Consider the following 21213-nt stretch of genomic DNA (forward strand, 5'->3'; position numbering starts at 1 on the left):
AAGATACATAGGGAAGAAAGAAAAACTCAAAGTAGTGTGGTCTTCTAATACCAGATTACCGACAACAGAAATCCCATTGATAACATGAACCAATCAGGTAGCCAGATTCAAGTAATATGATCCCCGCCACTGAAAGCAAGAAGTTTCCAGAAAAATACAGAGGCTTCTGTAACCACTAGAAAACTTACTGAACATTTACATGTATATAGATGATTATATAAAATACAAACAAGCATAAAGAAGTTAAACTACAAGAAAAATAACAATTCTAGAGCCCAACCCAACACAGTCTATAGAAATGGGTAAATTAATTTTCTAAAATGTGCTGATCTACAGCTTTGAACATGTGAAACAAAGTGGCCCAGCAGCCCGTGGGAGTGGATGAAAATTGTTAGAGTGTTTGTGAAACTGCTGTGAAATATAACAACTTTTACAAGCTATTTTATAGTTTGCACCAATGCCTTTTATGATGTGTGAATTATAATCCGGGTTAATAGTTGTGTACCCTAGGTACTGCGTTACAACAGTGTAAGATCAGTATCGGTGAAATAGTACAGTGGGGAATTATGTCCTCAATAGCCGGTCAAATCTTTATCTTTGGGTGTTAGGATGGGTGAATTTCATTCCCTGCAACATTCTGTCTTAATGGGTTTTTGTATCTGGTGTTGTGGATGCAAGCATTCTAGAGTTTAGAGTTCCAAGTTCAACCTTCAGCTGGAGTTACGTAATTGTAGCCATGGGTAAGGACAGATACTAGAATTAGCCCCCGTGCCCCTGGGCCGGGGTGATAAAGATGTCCAGGATTGTTTCAAGCGACCTTTTGATCAAAAAGAGCAAATTTGTCTACGTTGAACAGTGGCAAGGTTGGATTTGGTTCATCCACTAATTAGGTGGACAAGATTAGGTGTTTATGGAAGAGGCCAGGAGAAGGGGAGGCTAGCATTGAAGGGGGAGGAGGGAAGTAAACTACTGAAATATCAACTTCTTCACTCCGGAGGGAAGTGGTTGTGAGAAAAAACCATGAACCCTGAAACTTTGTTTATCTGTTATCAAAAGATGTGAGGCATATGAGTCAGAATGGAAATGTCAAATGATAGAGAGAATAGCTTTAAGGTGAGAGGGGGGAAGTTTAAAGGAAATTTTCATGGCAATTTTTTGTTTTGTATAGAGAGTGGTAGGTACTTGGAAGATGCTGCCATGGGTAGTGGTGGAGGCAGTACCACAAGCAATATCTGAAAGGCCTTTAGACAGGCACGTAAACAGGCAGGGAACTGGGGATACAGGCAGGTGTTCAGCTTAAATCAGTGTCATGGGCAATACTGACATTTTGAGCTTAAGAGGCTGTTCCTGTGCTATAGTGTTCTGTTTTCTGTGATCCATTGTCGAATTGCTAAGGGATCCTGATGGGCCCTGAGGTTATTTATTGAGTGTTACAAATAAGGAAAATCTAGGATTTGATTTAGAATGGTGTTGAATCAGCTGGTGCATAGAATGCAGTAGCAATGACATAACAAATGAATTTAACATGAATCCTCCAGCATTTTCGTTTTCTTTCCAGCATCTGCAGAATCTCTTGTGTTTTGTGTTTGTGAATTTGCCGCTGGTCAGTTCATCAAGTTATAATTCCTGCCAAGTTGTTGACCACTGGATGCCAACTTCTGGGAAATGCCAACCAGTTAGTTTCAGGGCAAGATCACGACTGAATTATGAAAACCTGGGTAGGTAATTGGGTAGGAGAGGAAGCAGTGAATGTCTGCACTGGCGAATCACTCCAGTCAGGAAAGCATGGTAGGAAAGATAATGGGCAAGAAAAAGCGGGTGAGGAATGCTCTTGCATTCAGACTTCTGGATAGCAAGTGTTTTGTTCAGCAATTAATTTGGAAATTCATTATGTTGTAATCTATTTTATTGACAGAGTGACAAATTAGTTTGTGTGTAGTTTATAAACAGCAAGGACAACAAAAGTGCAAATGTATTAACTAATCTGCACCCACAAAACCCGCAAGTAATTATTCAGTGAATGCATAATCAATTTTTGACTGTTGTTGGAAGTGAAGTTTTTTCCAAGTCAAGTCAAGTCACTTTTTATTGTCATTTCAACCATAACTGCTGGTACAGTACACAGTAAAAACAAGACAACATTTTTCAGGACCATGGTGCTACATGAAGGAGTACAAAGACGACACTGAACTACATATAAACAACACATAAAAAAACAACACTAGACTATAGACCTACCCAGGACTGCAAAAAGTGCATAAAACAGTGCAGGCATTACAATAAATAATAAACAAGTCAATAGGCCCAGTAGAGGGCAGTAAGTTGGTGTCAGTCCAGAATCTGGGTATTGAGGAGTCTGATGGCTTGGGGGAAGAAACTGTTACATAGTCTGGTCGTGAGAGCCCGAATGCTTTGGTGCCTTTTCCCAGACGGTAGGAGAGAGAAGAGTTTGTATGAGGGGTGTGTGGTTTCCTTCATAATGCTGTTTGCTTTGTGGATGCAGCGTGTAGTGTAAATGCCTGTAGTGGTGGGAAGAGAGACCCCAATTTTTATACCAGATATTCCCGGCTTTTTCAAATAATAACACGGGCAGTATCTATTAAATTTAAGCAAATGACTTCACTTCACCAGGAGGGGGTGTTTGCTGACTTGAGGAAAATTAGGCTGGATAGATAGCCAGGCCTGGCAAGATGTTCTCTCAGACCATGTAGGAGGTTAGTGTATGTAAAACATCCTTAGCATTGGGTGAAGTGCCAGTTGATTGAAAGATAGCTAATGTTGTTCTACTGTTTAAGAAAGGCTCTGTAATTAAGCCGGAAAATTGTAGGTCAGTGAGCCTGACATCAGAAGTTGGTGAGTCATTGGAAGGTATTCTGAGGGACAGAATATATAAGTATTTGGACAGATAGGGACTGATTTGGGACATTCAATATGGCTTCCTGCATGGTAGATCATATCTACAGACAGACAGACAGACATACTTTATTGATCCCGAGGGAAATTGGGTTTTGTTACAGCCGCACCAACCAAGAATAGTGAAGAAATATAGCAATATAGAACCATAAATAATTAAATAATAATGTTAATCATGCCAAGTGGAAATAAGTCCAGGACCAGCCTATTGGCTCAGGGTGTCTGACACTCCGAGAAAGAAGCTGTGCAGTTTGATAGCCACAGGCAGGAATGACTTCCTATTACACTCAGTGTTACATCTCGGTGGAATGAGTCTCTGGCTGAATGTACTCCTGTGCCTAACCAGTACATTATGGAGTGGATGGGAGACATTGTCCAAGATGGCATGCAACTTGGACAGCATCCTCTTTTCAGACACCACAGTCAGAGAGTCCAGTTCCACCCCCACAACTAATCAATCTTATCAAGTTTTTCAAGGAAAGTTGATGAAGGCAAGGCAATGGATGTTGTCTACATAGACTTTCGCAAGGCTTGTGACAAGGTCCCACATGAGGGGTTGGTCAAGAAGGTTTAGTCACTTGACACTCAGGATGGGGGAGTATACTTGATTAGACATTGGCTTTCGGGAGAAGCCAGAGAGTTTGAATAGATGGTTACCTCTCTGCCTGGAGGCCTGTGACTACTGGTGTGCTGCATGGATTGGTGCTGGGTCTGTTGTTGTTTGCCATCTGTATCAATGATCTGGATGCATTAGAAAGTGTAGTAGACAGCGAGGAAGGCTATCAAAACATATAGAGAGATTTAGACCAGCTGGAAAAATGGTCTGAAAAATGACAGATAGAACTTAGTGCAGACAAGTTTGAAATGGTGCACTTTGGGAGGACTAAAGTGAAGGATTTGCAAGGTGAGGGTAGGGTACTGAGGAATGCGGTAGAACAGAGGGATCTGGGAAAACAGATTCATAATTCCTTGAAAGTGGCATCACAATTAAAGAGCTTTTGGCACATCGGCCTTCAATCAGTCAAATCAGTCAAAGTACTGAGTACAGAATTTGGGATGTTATGTTAAAGTTGTATAAGACTTTTGAGAAATCGATGTTCATGCTTTCTGATTGGAGGACCTCAACTACACATCTACTGTCACACCATCCTTCTGCCAGCCTACTAGGGATTGGGTTCCTCATATCGTCACTTACCTCTATGCCCAGCACATAATTCTCTGCAATTTCCACCATCTCCAGTGGGATCCCACCACCAAGCCCAGCTTTTCCTCTCCTTCCCCCCCACTTCTGATTTCTACAACTCCCTTGGCCATTCATCCCTCCCCACTGATCTCCCTCCTGGCACTTGCCCTTGAAAGTGGAACAAGTGCTACCCCTGCCCCTACACTCCCTCACTCACTACCACTCAAGGCCCTAAACAGTCCTTCCAGGTGAGGCAACTCTTCACCCGTGAGTCTGTCGTGGTCGTATACTGTGTCTGGTGCTCCCGTTGTGGCCCCCTGTACATCGATGAGTTCCTACGTAGGTTGGGAGACCACTTTGCTGAGCAACTTTTTCCATCCGCCAGAAAAAGCGGGATCTCCCAGTGGCTGCGCATTTTAATTCCATGTCCCATTCCCATTCCAACATGTCAGTCCATGGTCTCCTCCATTGTCATGGTGAGGCCACACTCAGCTTGGAGGAGCAACACCTTGTATTCCGTTTGGGTAGCCTCCAACCTGATGACATGAACATCAATTTCTCAAACTTCTGGTAATGCCCTCCCCCCCCCCACCTTCCCCATTCCCCATCCCCTTTTCCCTCTCTCACCTTATCTCCTTGCCCGCCTACCACCTCCCTCTGGTGCTCCTCCCCCTTTTCTTTCTTCCATGGACTTCTGTCCTCTCCTATCAGATTTCCCCTTCTCCAGCCCTATATCTCCTTCAGCATTCAACTTCCCAGCTGTTCACTTCTCCCCTCCCCTCCCCCTCTCGATTTCACCTATTGTTTTATGTTTCTCTCTCCCCTCCCCCCACCTTTTAGCTCTATCCTTCAGCTTTTTTTGTCCAGTCCTGCTGAAGGTCTCGGCCTGAAACATCAACTGTTTACTCTTTTCCATAGACGTTGCCTGGCCAGCTGCGTTCCTCTAGTATTTTGTGTATGTTGCTTGGATTTCCAGCATTTGCAGATATTCTCTTGTTTATAAGTGTTTATCATATTGATTCATGGAAATAAATAATGCATTCATGGCATTACACTTTTAAAAAATCGTATTAATAATTTTATATGGCAAGCTATAAATTAATGCTACATTGTGTGCTGTAGTTTCAAAAGACTTCTCCTTACCAGTATTATTTTGAGATGATGTCCTGCTGTTCTCCTTTCACCTATCTGAAATTATAGATTGTTGTGCCGTGTTTTTGCTTGCTTGGAGAGGAATCTTATTAACTCGAATAGTTTGCTGTTTATTTACTGCTATGGAAAAGGGTGTTTAATAGCTAACTTAAGTTAAAGCTCCTTTTGCTCTTCCTGTTGGATCATGTTGAACAGAATCATTAACTGTTCCAAGTCGTTCAGATACATTAGGGACATCTGCGAAACTCCTTGACATGTGGATGACAGAAGAATGGAGGGGTATGTAGGAGGGAAGGGTTAGATTGATCTTAAAGTAGGCTATAAGGTTGGCACAACATCACGGTCCAAACGCTGTAGTGTTCTATGTTCTAAGTCTCGTGTGGTTCCATCCCAATCTGTCATCATTCTTCAATGTTATTCATTATCATTATCCCATGTTTCTTTTAACAATCATTATTCTGATTTCCTGTTTCATTTATTTTTATGATTATCTTAAATTTAATTCATCACATCTCACAGAAACGTGGCCATGTTCTACCACCATTGCAAACTACGAGCTCTGCTCTTGTAACGGCTTCAGTTTCTCAGATTGTGCTGTAAAAAGTCCATAACTTCACATTTTGTGCTGTAGGAAGGTTGAATTCTGTTTTGCTCTGCTCTCCACTTCAGTGGTTAATGTTAAACTTGAAAATGTTGTCGACAGGAGGTGTTAAGGGAAATGGGGAATAGGTGAGTCTATGGTGTTAGGTCTCTAGTCAGGAATGATATTCTTGAGAGGTGGATTGGAGTCAAAGGATATACTGTATGTTCCCACATTCAACAGTGTCAAGGAGGATGAGCAGAAGATTCTGCTGTTCCAGTAGAAAGGAAGAATCACTGGACATAGCTGGACAAATCTAGACATTAGATATAATCAGTCAATAATGATATTTTTCTGCCATGAGTCTTTTCATTGACAAGCATTTAAATCCTGGTGTTCTGTTTCTCAGAGTTAATTCAGATATCCCAGCAAAATTGCTTTAGAATTAATGACTCTTTGAAATAGTGGTATTCAAATTACTTTCACTAGTGAATGCATCTTTCCATATTGATTGTCTGGTTGAACTGAATGTCGCACATTTTAATTTCCATGCAGGTATAGATCAGGGTGCCTTTGATAATTCCAGTGTGTATTATTACAGTTGAATAATGAACTCATTAAACAACAGTTTTGTATGAGTGGTTGCAATGGTTATTCATTTATTACAAATTCTATTCCGGCTATTAGGTTTTAACATGCAAAATATAATTCTTAAAGTATAAAGACTATGGTTCTAGTTTGGAACAAAAATGAATAAATGAATCACCCAGTCAAAACAAGGGCTTCATTAAAGAGGACTGTTGTGCTGTTTTTACCAATTCCAAGAATATTTTTGACAAAGGAGCATTAAATGAAGTTTGCATTATAAAATATTAGAGCTATTCCTACCTACCATGGTAGAAATTTGAATTTGATACTTGGAAGAAGAATAGCCAGCTGGTGGCGCAGTGGACTTCAAGGCCAGTGGTTCCTGGTTTGAATCTGGCCAGCTCCTTGCACGCTTTCCGTCCGTACCGGATTGGGGTGTTGAGCTAACAACTTGGCCTCATGAAAAACAGAGAAATGATAATGAAACAGCAAGGCGCAGAGAAACAACAACTTGAAGAAGATGGTGATAAAATGTTTCTAAAACATTTGTTAGGCGACATCTCAAGTATTTGCTTTCATTTCTGGTCACCTCATTGGAGGAAGGAAGTGGAGGCTTTGGAAAGGGTACAGAAGAGGTTAACCAGGATGCAGCCTGGAGGAAGGGGCATGTGCTCAGGGAGTTTGGACAAACCTGGGTTGGTTTCTGTGGTGCAGCAGAGGCTGAGGGGAGACCTGATGAAAGCATTTAAGAATGAAAGGTATAGATAGGCTAGACAGCCAGTATCCTTTTCATAGGGTCAAAATATTTAATATTTTGTGCAAAATAGGTGTGCATTTGAGAGAGGAGAGTGTGCAAAGCAAGATATTTTATACAGTGAGTGGTGGATTCCTGGAATGCGCTGCAGGAGTGGTTGTAGATGGAGACACATGAATGTGCAGAGAATGGAGGCATATGGACACGATGCAGGCAAAAGGGATTAGTTTAGTTAGGCTTTTAATTAGTTTAGCACAACACTGTGGGCCAAAGGATGTGTTGCTGTGCTCTACCATTCTATGTTCTAAGAGTACAAGATGAATAATAGTTTTCAGCTGTGTTTAGCTCAGCTTAGCTTCACCCCTCCCCCTCCTGTCTTCCCCTATCATTTCAGAATTTCCCCCTCCCCCTCCCCCTCCCACTTTCAAATCTCTTACTATCTTTTCTTTCAGCTAGTCCTGACAAAGGGTCTCGGCCTGAAATGTCGACTGTACTTCGTCCTATAGACGCTCAGCACATACAAACAAGCTGGATGAACTCAGCAGGTCGGGCAGCATCCGTGGAAATGAGCAGTCAACGTTTCGGGCCGAGACCCTTTGTCAGGACTGAAGAAGGAGGGGGCAGGGGCCCCATAAAGAAGGTGGGGGGAGAATGGAAAACCCATCAGAGGAAAGATCAAGGGGTGGGGAAGGGGAAGCAGGGAGGGGATAGGCAGGAGAAGTGAAGAAGGAATGTGAGGGGAAAGCACTATGGACAGAAGAAGAAGGCAGAATCATGAGAGAGGTGATAGGCAGCTGGAAGAGGAGGCAGAGTGAAAGTGGGATGGGGGAAGGGAGAGGGAGGGAATTACCGGAAGTTGGAGAATTCGATGTTCATACCAAGGGGCTGGAGACTACCTAGATGGTAAATGAGGTGTTGCTCCTCCAAACTGAGTTTGGCCTCATCATGGCAGTAGAGGAGGCCATGTAAGCCATTCCCATTCGGATATGTCCATACATGGCCTCCTCTGCTGCCATGATGAGGCCAAACTCAGGTTAGAGGAGCAACACCTCATATACCGTCTGGGTAGTCTCCAGCCTCTTGGTATGAACATCGAATTCTCCAACTTACGGTAATTCCCTCCCTCTCCCTTCCCCCATCCCACTTTCACTCTGTCTCCTCTTCTAGCTGCCTATCACCTCTCTCATGATTCTGCCTTCTTCTACTGCCCATAGTGCTTTCCCATTACATTCCTTCTTCACCTTTCCTGCCTATCCCCTTCCTGCTTTCCCTCCCCCACCCCTTGATCTTTCCTCTGATTGTTTTTCACCCTCCCCCCACCTTCTTTTTGGGGCCCCTGCCCCCTCCTTCTTCAGTCTTGACGAAGGGTCTCGGCCTGAAACGTTGACTGCTCGTTTCCACGGATGCTGCCCAACCTGCTGAGTTCCTCCAGTGTGTTTGTACATGTTGATTTGACCACAGCATCTGCAGTGTACTTTTTTACACTGCCTGGCCTGCTGCGTTCCACCAACATTTTGTGTGTGTGGATTGATCTGTGCAGTTAGCAGTTGTGGAAAGGCTGAAATAAGGGATGCGATTCCATGAGGTTGGGTTTGACTTAATCTCGGCGATAGTAAGTAGCATAAGTGCATAATTGGATAAACATTACACGTGATTCAGCAGAGGGCTTAAAATTATGAAGGATGAAAGGGAAAAGTAGATTTACTTGGGCTGAAGAGTGTTGAGAGGTTGTAACTTTGAATCTGATGATGAGAAGAGCACAGATACAATGTGTTTCTGCAATCAGATGTTGCAGCATGGAATATTATCATTGCAACAAGATGAGGCAGAGGTAATCCTGCAAGGGAAGCATAAATAGATTAAAAATAAAAGGAAAGCAGCGAGATACGGTGTTGGGGGAAGAAAGTAGGGCAGAGGAGTCCTCCGGGAGTGTTGCAGTGCGGACTCTGCAGTTTGTCTGGGTGATTCTGAGCTTTAATTGCTTTTTCTCCACCTATAATTTCAGAACTGGAGGGAAGTCAAATCCATTGATCACAGCAAGGATAATTATTCTTGGGGTTTTTCATTTGTGGATATGTTAACTGACAGCATTTGCCTTGCTAAAATATTCCTCAGGCTAATTTTTATCATTGATAAAGTTTGCACAATCATTCTTAATTCATCCTCATCACATATTTTCATGCTATGGTTACGCCCAAAAACTTTGTTTTTCTTTTCAACGCCTGACAGTGCTGAAAAGTGAGGCATACAAAAACTACCAGTCTGGTTTCTAGCTCCTTGTTTAGTCTTTCCCCCTTTACCTCTCTTTTTCCTTTTCTGCATTTAGTGCACTGTCCCAATTTTCATCCAACATCTATCGACTGGCTTGACAACTTACAACATTGCAGGTGCCTCTGAGGTAATAGCCTGGTAAAGTTTTGGCTGGATAGATGCCTCAGCTACCTGAGAAATAGGACTTTATCACCATAGGTTATTGCTGGATATCATCGTCTAGGAAAATACCAAAGCATGCTAACTCAGGCAGTTGATAGTGATGTGGAATTGATTTGGGTTGAAATCATAAACAACAGGGAAAGGAGGATATGGGTGGGAGCAGTCTTTTGGCCCCCAAAATGTGACTTCTCAATAAGTCAGAGCATAAATGGGGAATTATCTGGGGCATGCTTGAAGGGAACGGCAACTGTCATGGGAGTTGTTAACCTACATATTGATTGGATGAACCAAACTGGATAGGGTATGGTAAATGAAGAATTTATTCTATGTCAGGATTTGCTTTTCAGATCAGTACATTGTGGGATTTACTGAGAATGGGCTATTTTTAATTTGTTGTTATTCAATGAGGAAGGGCTAAGAAGTAATCTGTTGGATGAAGATCCTATGGGGGAAGTGACCACAATATGATAAATTCCATGAGGAAAAACACCATAGCTAGTGTCTTCACTTTAAATATTATAATTATAATGATATGAGAGTAAAAGTGTCTAAGGTAGTCTGGGTAAAACAAGTAAGAGATAGGTCAGTAGAAGGACATTTGGCAGACATTGAAACAGCTGGTGTGTAATGCAGAGGTAACAAAGGAGGTAACTGGTTGGTGGCAATTCGTGGCCCACAGTGTTCATTATAAATGACACAGATTTAAAAAAAATTATGCAAGGTTTCCAAATGTCCTGATGATACAAAAGTAGGTAGAAGGGCACACTGTGATAAGGATACAGTGATCCCACACTAAGAAATAGATTGAACGATTGAGTGAGCAAAGAGAACATCAATTGGAGTTTAATGTGAGGATATGTGAGGTCACATACTTCAGTAAGAGAAATGAACAGACAGAATAATATCTAAGTGGGGGAAGACTAAAGGTGATTGAAACACAATGGGATCAGGTGTTTTAGTGCTAACAGGCAGGTCCATTGAGTATTTTAAGAAGGAAATGTCATTTAGGCCTTTATTGTAACGGGATTGGCGGGCCTCATGTGAAATATTATGAACAGTTCTGGCCCCGTTGACTAAAAGAGGTACCCCAAATTAGATTCACCAGGTTAATCCTTGGAATGAGAGTGTTGTCCTATCAAGGGAAGCTAGTCAATTTAAAAGAATGAGTGATGACCTTAGTCTAAAGGGGATTGACATTGTAGACTTTAGGATATTTTCATTAGTGGGAGAGTCTTGAACAAGAGGGTATAGCTGCAGAAAAACAGGTTGTTCATTTATAACAAAGGTCAGTGACATTCCTTCTCTAAGAGTTTGGTAAATCTCTGGAATTCTCTGATCTGGTTGGTGGTGGAATGTGGATTATTAGATTATGCAGAAATGGCACAGAAGTGGGGAGGGGGGTCGCTGCTGAGGCCAGCATAGACCAGCCACAATCAGATTGAATGCTGGGCAAGCTTGAAGAGTCTGAGAGCCTGTTCTTGCTGCTTTTTCTTGTGTGTAAGTTAAATATTTACAATGAATATTCATCAAAGTGCCATACTAATAATTAATGAATAAAGTATGTCATTTGTACCATTCTCTCCCCAATTGCCTTTTCATCTAAGTTTAAAAACTAACTTGTTTTTATCCCCAGACAGGTCTTATAAACTTGTGTCAGGTTGATTTTAGTAAGGTTGGCCAGTCATTTTGTACGAAATCATTTGCTAACACAGCTGAAGAGTAAACCCAACTGTGTGAAGGCATTCTCAGAATACCTGCATCACCAGGTACAAGACAGAAAATTCAAATGTTTATGTTATCCTAAACTTGCGATAGACCAGCGTCCTATCCAGGGGGGAGTCTCATACTCTCAGTCACTTCACGCCACTGAAACCAGCGTAAGCACCAGTCTGATGAGCCTGAAGGGCTCGGGACAGACTTTAACTTTATGTAATTCTGGATTAAGAATAAAATCAGGTCCATACAAGGCCATCCCATGTATAGATCATTTTTTTGCCAACATGGAAGAAGTCAAATAATTCTCTTTTGTATCTTTCATCACATTATCGCCACCATGATGAAAGACAAAAGCAGCAGATACATGCAAGCACCACCGCACGATGTTCCTCTCTACCATCCTGACCTGGAAACGTATTGCTTTTCTTTCAGAGTGACTGGTCGAAATTCTGCAACTCCTTGCCCAACTGCACAATGAGAGTATCTTCAATGACGGTTCAAGAATATTGCTCACTAGCACCTGCTCAATGTCCATTATTGAAGGGGAAAAGTGGTCTTGCCAGTGACATCCAAATCTGGGGGAAAAATGTCAGAAAAACAGACTTCATTGTTTCTATCAGAATTCAATTTTGATGTAATGTTATCGACCTTCTTTATTAACAGTTTTAAACGCACCACAGATGCTGCCCGATCGAAGTACACATTTCCATCATCTTCCGTTTTATTTCCGATCGCAAATGTTTGTTCTGTCCTTGTTCCAGTGGGTTTTTGCTCTTCTCAATGTTCTCGCTCATCGTCTTGCATCTGTATTTCCACTAGACAGATTGATTACAATTATCAGGACTTTAATATCCTCCCTGAGTCAACAACACCACCACTTGTGTGATTCAGTCCCTCTTGGTCTCCCCACAACAGACATTACTTTGTTTTCTTTAACCCCTCCCTTCTCTTGTTTAGATTTTAACTTTCCCAGTCGTGATGAGCACTCCACATTACCAGAATCTTAACCACAGCTTACAACCATCAGGCTCCCAAACCAGCATGGATAACTTCAGTCACTTCAATGCCAAGGTGTCTTCACAAAGACTCACTCACGTTCTCAGTATTATATTACTGATTTAATATTTGCACCATTTGTCTTTGCCCACGTTGATTATTTCTCAGTCTTTGCTTATGTATAGCTTTTCATAAATTCTATTGTATTTCTTTATTTTCCTGTAGATGCTTTCAAGAAAATTAATCTTAAGGTAGTATGTGGTGACATACACTCAGTGGCCACTTCATTAGGTACACCTGCTCATTAATGCAAATATCTAATCAGCCAATCATGTGACAGCAACTCAATGCATAAAAGCATGCAGACATGGTCAAGAGGTTCAGTTGTTGTTCAGACCAAACATCAGAATAGGGACAAAATGTGATCAAGGTGACTTTGACCATGGAATGATAGTTGGTGCCAGGCGGGATGATTTGAGTATCTCAGAAACTGCTGATCTCCCGGGATTTTCACACACAACAGTCTCTAGAATTTACAGAGAATGGTACAAAAAATAAAAGGCCTCCAGTGCGTGGCAGTTCTGCGGACAAAAATGGCTTGTTAATGAGAGAGGTCGGTGAACAGACAAACTGTAAGACAACAGTCAAAATACCCTCCAATTTTTTTTTACAGCTTCACGGAGCGATCATTGCTCTGAACAGGAATTTTATACACAGCCTGAAAATAGCGCAACACTATAATAAAACATCACGTCAAAGAAAACTCCAGCTGCGTGACAATCAAGGCTATGTGTGTGGGAGCATTTCAGTTATTGCATGGCCATGTATCCACGCAGCTTAGAGAAAACAGTGGTGACAGTAACCGAAATAGCAGCATGTTACAACACGGCTGTGCAGAAGAGCGTCTCTGTATGCACGACACGTCGAACCTTGAAGTAGTAACAGAAGATCACACTGAGTTCCAAGGTGTGCCTACTAAAGTGGCCACTGATACTCTTATCCAGCACATTTCACATTTTCATCCTCCATTGTAACTTTGCATTTCAGTTGTAACTGAGTTCATTCACCTTACCTGCCATTTCAATGTGACAATGTCAAAGGTCAGCTCTCTATGACTTTCCTAATAGTCAGAATGGCAAAGCCGTTAATTCACGATAATACACTTTAAGGACAGAATTTTCTCCACAGTGAGTCACCTAGCAAGTACTATTGGCAATGACTTCCTGAGTTTAGGTTTCAAGAAAAGATCTGCAAAGTATCTCAACTGACCCCATCTGCATTAATAAAATGGAACCATGATGTTGCAATACACCATATTTACATTTTACACCAATACACCAATAAACCATTCATTTCTCACCTTAATGTTTTAACCCAGAATAAGTATTGATTGGCCCACACAACATCTCTTCATTCGTAGCGCTAGTTTTGTTAAATAAACATGTGGACAAACCCAAGCATTCACATTTACAAACCTGACAGAGATAAGACATTTTCTAAAGTTGTTTATTTCTTTTTCCCCAGGGTCAAATATGCCTGCAACTTTTGATCATCTGGTCGATGACTATGATGGTCAATACAATGGCTAACTCTGCAGTGAAGTTTTCTCCAAGGATATGTTCCACAGCCTCTTCAAAAATAATCATTTAATGGATCCTGAGGTAAATTTGTGCAAGGTTTCTTTTCATGATGTTACTCTCCAGAAACCAATAAACTGTATGTCATTTAGAAACAATTTACTATCACTGAACTTCCAAATACAATACTTTGACCACAAGTTGTCAATTGTTTTAAGAATCACATATTTAAAAATTTTAAACATTTAAACATTGTAAACATTTTTGTTTTTGTGCTGTATATCCTGGGAGACTTTTATTAGTCAATGATTCTTGCTTCCTGTGAATTGGTTAGACTTGAGGCAATTAGGAATTAGTCATTCTCAGAATAAAAACTGAGGATTCTTGCAATCTATTTATGTCCAACAGTTCTGGTCAATGTCTTGTAAAATTATCCATATGTATGTATAAAAAGACGGAAAGCTAGAAACAGAAGAAATGAAAAGTAGCAATTGTTTCGCTGTAAATCACCCTTTTATCAATATAAAGATACACCAGTAGTTCAGATCTAGAATTACGTTGTACATGATTTCACCATAAACTGTAGAAGTTCATTTCACATTGCATGCAGCCCTTCTTCCAAAGCAACATATTCTTTGGTGCAGAGCTACACCAAGGCATATCTACTTCTTGAAAAATGATGGTGAAATTCAACCCTGTCTGTAAGGAGAGGTAATGAATTACATTTCATTTGAAACTATTTTTTAGTTTGTCACTACAATGAGTAATGTTCTTCTGCAATCATCTCTGTCTGGCCGCCATCATAATGCTTGGGTCAAAAATAACAATTCACCTACACGAATGTAAAAGAATTGTGGCTCGTGATACACTGTTTGCACCAGAAATTTTATATTATCCAGCTAATTATTTACCCTTCATCAGCATAGAAACATAGAAAACCTACAGCACAATACAGGCCCTTTGGGCCACAAAGCTGTGCCAAACATGTCCCTACCTTAGAAATTACTAGGCTTACCCACACCCCTCTATTTTTCTAAGCTCCATGTACCTATCCAAAAGTCTCTTAAAAGACCCTATTGTGTCCGCCTCCACCATCATTGCCAGCAGCCCATTCCACACACTCACCACCCTCTGTGTAAAAAACTTACCCCTGACATCTCCTCTGTACCTACTCCCCAGCACCTTAAACCTGTGCCCTCTTGTGGCAACCATTTCAGCCCTGGGAAAAAGCCTCTGACTATCCACACGATCAGTGCCTCTCATCATCTTATACACCTCTATCAGGTCACCTCTCATCCTCCGTCGCTCCAAGGAGAAAAGGCCAAGTTCACTCAACCTGTTTACATAAGGCATGCTCCCCAATCCAGACAACATCCTTGGATATCTCCTCTGAACCCTTTTTATAGCTTCCACATCCTTCCTGTAGTGAGGCGACCAGAGCTGAGCACAGTACTCCAAGTGGGGTCATGAGCGTGAGCCTACTATCTTGATTTTATTAATAACTGCCAGTGGATGGGAAGGGCGCTCTTTCTTTCACCAACAATAAAGCAGCATACATTTCCTTGCCAACATCGTGGCTTGCTAAAACCAGGTACTCTTTTGCCAGTATAAGTTATAAGCAGGTTGTTCTTCTATTATGTGAGTGTACATCGTATAATCCTGGGTGCATTTATTTTGAAAGATATTCCCCACATAAATCTGCCTCTGTTGAAAAGAGTTAATAAGAGTAGCCCAAGGTGTACTTGTCAATATTAAATAACTCCTCTGAAAAGGTCACTGAGAGATTAATGAGGCTTTCCATTTCCCCTCAATAGTCTGGTATAAAGTATAGAAACAGTATTCTCAAACCTGGTGCAACAGTATTAGCTTGGCCATGCTTAAAAACTTGCTTGGACGTGAACCCAACCAAAATGAGCAAAGGACTGGTTGGTGAGCAGGAAGAGGGCTTTCCTGCAGAAAAGACTGAATTTTAGAACCAGGATTAAGGTAAACAGACAGTGGAGTCACAATGTACTGATAATGGTTATCTGTGAATTAACTTCTAAATGTAACTGTTCACTGCAGTGTATGTAATTGCGTTGCTGGTATCATGCATCTGCTGCAGTTTGCAGTTGAAAGAAGATGTGGAATAAACTGTTACACCTTGTTTAAACTTGTCAGTTCTTGACTATGTTCCAAAAATGCACTTTACAAAGATTTCACGGGAATCAAGGACCAACTTTATTCACCAAATATTGTTGTGGTGTGTTGACGTGACATGCAGCAAAAAAACAACATTGAACATCTACAAAGAATCATATATTTAAAAAAATGAAGTTAGAGGTTAAGTTACAGATGTGGAATAAAATGTGCATAAATACATAAATACCAGCATGAATGTGAACACCATTCACTGATGGGGGGTCTAACTGAAATGGTTGATCAGATATCTGCCTTGGTTCAGGGGGGAGGGGGAGTGTGGTGAACTATGTGCCTGTCTGGACACGCCCCCTGCTGACTGCTCCTGTGGCTCCTCCCACAGGCCCCTGTATAAAGGCGATCTGAGGCCTGACGCTCGGCCTCAGTCTCCAGGACATAGTATGATGGACACTCACTCCTGGTTCCTTCTTCCAGTCAATAAAAGCCGATATCTCGCCTTACTTCTCAGTGTGAGTTATTGATGGTGCATCAATTTTATTGACTGGAAGAAGCTTCGCCACAGGGAGGAAAATTTAACCAGGTTTGTCACGTACAGTCCTGGCCTTGCGTGTTGTTCTCTGAATTTTGAAGACTCCTTTCAAGACTGCGTGGTTTTATTCTGGGTGCTTGGGTTTTCCCCGAGCTCCCACAGTTGTGCAGGTTCTTAGGTTACTAGATCTCTGCAAATTTCAGTAGAATCATTTGGGAGTTGTTGAGAATGTGGAGAGAATAAAAGAAATGAAATTAATATAGAATTAGTGTAAATGGGTGGGCTGATGGTTGCATAAACTCATTGGGCTGAGGAGCCTGTTCCCATGTTGTGAGACTTTAAGTATATCTGTTCACACTGGGAGAAAAAAAAATAAAGTAATAAGTAACTGTTGGATTTTGGATAAAGATGGGGTGGCGCGGTAGTGTAGTGATTAGCGTAATGCTGTAAGATTGGAATTCAGTTCCCTTCACTGTCTGTAAGGAGCTTGTACATTCTCCTCATGTCTCGTGGGTTTCCTCCGAATGATCTGGTTTCCTCCCATGTTCCAAAGACAAACACCTCAGGGTTAGTAAATTGTGGGTGTGTTATGTTGCTGCCAGAAGTATGGGAGTACTTGCAGAGTGCCCGCAGCACATCACAGGCTGTGTTGGACGTTGACACAAACAATGCACTTCACTGTGTGTTTTGATGTTTCAAGGTCCCCTCGACAGAAAAAGCTAATCTCTAACCTTTTAAGAGTTAACAAAAGACTCTGTTGGAGTCATCTACTGTATCCAGTGCTCCAGGTGTGACCTCCTGTATTTTGGTGGGACTAATATAGATTGGGAGACCGCTTCACTGAGCACCTACACTCCATCCAGGATCTCCTGGTAGCCACCTATTTAAATTTTTTGTCCTATTTTCATTCTGACATGTCAGTCAATGGCCTCCTCTATGGCCACACTTATGTGGCAGGAGCAACACCTTATATTCTGCCAGGGTAGCCTTCAACCTGATGGCGTGAACATCGATTTCTCAAACTTCCGATAATGGTCCCATCCTGCTCTTCTTCACCATTCCCCATTCCCAATCCCTCTCTCACCTTATCTCCTTACCTGCCCATCACCTCCCACTGGTGCTCCTCCCCTCCCCATTCTTCCATGGTCTTCAAATCTCTCCTTTCAGACTCACTCTTCTCTGTCTCCTTCACCAATCAACCTCCCAGCTCTACCTCCCCCTCTCCCAGTTTCACATATCACCTACCACCTTGTACTCCATCCTCCCCTTCCCCCACCTTCTTACTTGGACTTCTCATTTTTCTTTCCAGTTCTGATGAAGGGTCTCGGCCCAAAACTTCAACTGTTCACTCTTTTCCACAGGTGCTGCCTGCCCTGCTGAGTTCTGCCAGCATTTTCTGTGTGTTGCTTTGGATTTCGAGCATCTGCAGATTTTCTCCTGTTTACCTATGATGTTAGTGCTTTATCCTGTCCTTGACCAGAAACAAGTGTGTTTCAAAGGTTCAAAAGTCAAATTTAATGTCAGAGAAATGAATATAGCATACATCCTGAAATGCTTTTTCTTTGCAAAATCCACAAAAACAGAGAAGTGCCCCAAAGAATGAACGACAGTTAAATATAAGAACCCCGAAGTACCCCCTCAGCTCCCCCCCTGCACGTAAGCAGCGGTGAGCAACAATTCTCCCCCCCAGCAAAAACAAACGCGCATCAATACCATCACTGTGTTAACCAATAGCAAAGGCACAGACCAAAGTTACCCCAAAGGCTTCACATTACGTCCGAAATTCGACAACCCTGCCAAGGGAGAGTGATGTATCCCCCATTTTCACAGCGAGTGGGAGACATAACAACAACCCGCTGGTTTACGATGTTAAAAGTCCATATCGTCGCTTTTTTCAAGCTCTGTCCGAAGATCGCAAAGGCCTTGGGTCTTCGGGCCCACAGCGAAAGACTTTCCGGCCTCCCCGATGACACACGAGTCTCCGGCCTTAACACCGACCCTCGCTCCGCCCGTCTCCAGAGCCCTGAGATCTTAGGCTTCCAAACACGATCGAGACTCTCAGGCCAAACCCTTGGCATGTCGAATAGTGGCCAGTCGTGGAACCCCGGGAACGGGTCCCATTCCCACAAGGAACTGAAGCCTGCGTGTAACTCCAGGTCAGGGTCTTTAAAAGAACCCTGAAAGGGAAAAATAAAGATATTAAAGGTAAAAATAGAGCTGTTTCCGAAGAAGCAAGCAAAGGAGTTGCCATTAGGTGCCATTAATCCTCCTAAGCTCCACTACATACATAAGAGTAGTAAATAATCTATCATGAGAAATTCCACATGGACAAATTCATAACTGTGGCCTCATGAATATACATTTATTATGCAATTAATAATTGATTACAAGTCCAGTTAATATATTCTACAAGGATTTCATAAATTCACAATGGATAAATATTTTATTTTATGATAATGATATTAAGAAAGACAGAGTTCAAAAGTGCTGTCTTTACAAATATTCCTACTTCATTAGCAGAAATACAGGTTTGATAAGTACTCTTCTATCTGGAAGTTTATGGTTTTAAACCTTTCATAAATATTATTCACAAATTGCTTGGACAAGGCAGTGATGGGCTTTGATCTTTACCTTCTCAGCAGGTGTAAGTAATGTGACACATAAAAGAAAATATGTTATATGGGATACCCAGGGCAGTGATGCCAATTGCTTGGAAATGTCGCTTTCTGGATTATCAAGTTCTGACATCTTTTTGCATGCTTTGATTGCTTTGAGATATAAATATAGGTAATTATAATCCAAAATATCTAATGATTTTCTTAAAGGTTATCCAAGATTTCCTTGTTGAAGTTTTGCCTATACCTGCCTACATTCAGGCATATTCGCCACAAAGAAAGAGTCAAACCTCCCGCCTTCTCATTCAGTTGTAGTATCGTCTTATATTTACTAACATGGGCGTCGCTATCGACCAGAAATTAAACTGAACAAGCTAAGTAGGTCAGAGGCCCAGCATCCTCTTGCAAGTGACTCACCTCCTCATCTCCCCATCCTTTCTGTCAATGATAAAACACAAGAAAGGATTGTGATTGTGGTGAACTACATATACCTGCCTGGACACGCCCCCCTGCTGACTGCTCCTGTGGCTCCTCCCACAGACCCCGGTATGAAGGCAATTGGAGGCACGGCTCCTTCCTCAGTCTCCAGGATGTTGTGCGGTGGTCGCTTGCTGCTGACGGTGCTTTCTTCCAGCCAATAAAAGCCTACCTTAACTCACATCTCCGAGAGCTATTGATAGTGCATCAGTGATATAACAGTCTGTCTGGATCAATGCTGTTTCAACCGTGTAGGATGCTCAGTATCATCCAGTACGATGTAGCCACTATCCTAAATATTCATTCCCTTCACCACCAACACCACTGGCTGCAAGGTGTACCATTATCAAAATGTACTGACCTTAATTGCCCACCTAAAACATATCCATCTTGGTTGAGTCACGAGGGCAGCACTACCATTGTCAGGGACACCCCACCCCATCACCACACTCCAACCCATCTGCATGTTGCCCTGACTTGGATGTGCACCACCGGGCCTCCACCATCTCTGGGTCCAAATTCTGGAAGCCTTTGCCCAGCTGGGAGCACCTTCACCAGGACTCCAGTGGTTCAAAAAGGCACCTCACCACCTGCCTGCTCAAGGGCATTTAGTGCTGGACAATAAACACTGGCCAGCGCTACACAGATCCCAAAAGGGACGTTCAAATAAACCCCCCAGGTAGTTTTGCACAGGAAGAAGTGGTCGCTTTCTGCAAGTTCCCCTAAGGCACTGTTGCTTTTCAGGAAGAGGCTGCAATTCTTCCCCAAATAATACTTCCCAATGGTCTCCATGTCAGCAGGAAGTGGACGTAAGAGTAAAGCTATCTCGCGCAAATATTTCTCCTTATTTTACATATTAGATTACAAGTAGGAAGGGGAAAAGACAAACCCTTCAAGGTTCAGAATAATGCACTTTGGTAAAATACAATGTTTAGTTGTGAATGTTACATTTCACTTAATATCTGCAAAGTAGGATTGTGTTAATTGTAACAACATTTGTACATTGGCAAGCAAGTTTCCTACTATGAACTGTTTTAAATCATCACATCTAGCAAAGTGAGAAACTTGCCTTCAAGACACAGCATTTAAAGAAAATGCCATGCTTTCTATTTCCTTAATTCAGAATTATTGTCAATTTGACTGTATTTCTATGCCCGTAGAAGGACTTTTCCATATTATTTTGCAGTTATTTTCAGGTTCAATGTCGAGCATTGTTCATATTGATCTGTGGAACACGAGTCCTTGTCGTGGTTTTGTACTCATAGGTAATTTATGTAATTTAAATTAATTGGTATTGTCATGTGAAATAATTGGTTGGGAATTGTGAATGATTTATTAAATTCCATTAAAGAAGACCTGTATTGGAAATTCATCATATTTGCTCCACTTTACAGAACAGGGGTTTCCTAGATTACAAATGACCTGATTTCTGAAAATCCAGCTTTATGCAAATTCTGCCATACATTTTTGAAGCATTTCTCAAGCTCGTAGTAATAAAATATTCATGAACACATGTGAGATAACTTGAAAGTATTTCATAGCATTCATGAATGACTCAACA

General features: G+C 41.7%; 1 pseudogene; it reads left to right on the forward strand.

Moving 5' to 3' along the window:
• LOC132396479 (neurolysin, mitochondrial-like) overlaps positions 1–19789 on the forward strand; it is a 39148-nt pseudogene extending 19359 nt beyond the window's left edge.
• The last annotated feature ends 1424 nt before the right edge of the window (positions 19790–21213 follow it).

The sequence above is a fragment of the Hypanus sabinus genome, chromosome 7 (genome assembly GCF_030144855.1).
Source record: "Hypanus sabinus isolate sHypSab1 chromosome 7, sHypSab1.hap1, whole genome shotgun sequence".
In the NCBI taxonomy this organism is placed as follows: Eukaryota; Metazoa; Chordata; class Chondrichthyes; order Myliobatiformes; family Dasyatidae; genus Hypanus; species Hypanus sabinus.